We start from the raw sequence: 733 nt of genomic DNA on the forward strand, positions 1-733 counted from the left end.
GGTGATTGGACGTTTTTCGGTCTTCCTCTTTGTTGAAGACTGCCTTGGTCCCTGTGGTTTTATGGTAATTGTCAATGATCTTGTTTATCTTCAGTTTACATTTGGTTATAAAGATTGAAGCTGTTAAGGATGGCAATGTTTAAGTTGGAAATGGATGGGTTCAGAGTTAGAGGTGATTAAGTTAAGGTATTAAGTTCAAGTTAAGTTATATAGGTATTTTATAATAATTAGCTTTGAGGGGCAAAGCAGTATGAATAAGCATTGCATTATCAAAATAAGAGTACTATCAGTAACATTGAATAAAAGTAAAAGCACAATACATTACCCCCACCCCCCACCCAAAAGAACATACGGTACTCCTCAACCTAACCCTCCCGTAGATAAAGCCTAAACCCCTCATAATATTCCCTGCAGCCTGCTTTCTTCCAGAAGCTTCCCTCCCATAGAGGAGCAAGGTCAACCATGTCTTTATGTTGTTCCACAAAGAGACACGCCCTCTCCTCGCGTGGATGCCACCGCAGCGTGGATGGCTGGCGTTAATTACATGTCATTTGAGGTAATGAACGTTGAAATGAGAGCCTCCTTCTCTTTCTCTCTTTCTTCCTCCCTCTTCTCTCGCTATCTATAATCCCCCCCTTCACTATTCCTCCTCACACCCCTCCCCTCCTTACCCTTCGTCACCTCCACGATTGAGGGTGAACACTTATCACACTAGAGAGAGAGAGAGAGAGAG

Source organism: Micromesistius poutassou, assembly GCF_964030765.1.
Source record: "Micromesistius poutassou genome assembly, chromosome: 9".
NCBI classification, from domain to species: Eukaryota; Metazoa; Chordata; class Actinopteri; order Gadiformes; family Gadidae; genus Micromesistius; species Micromesistius poutassou.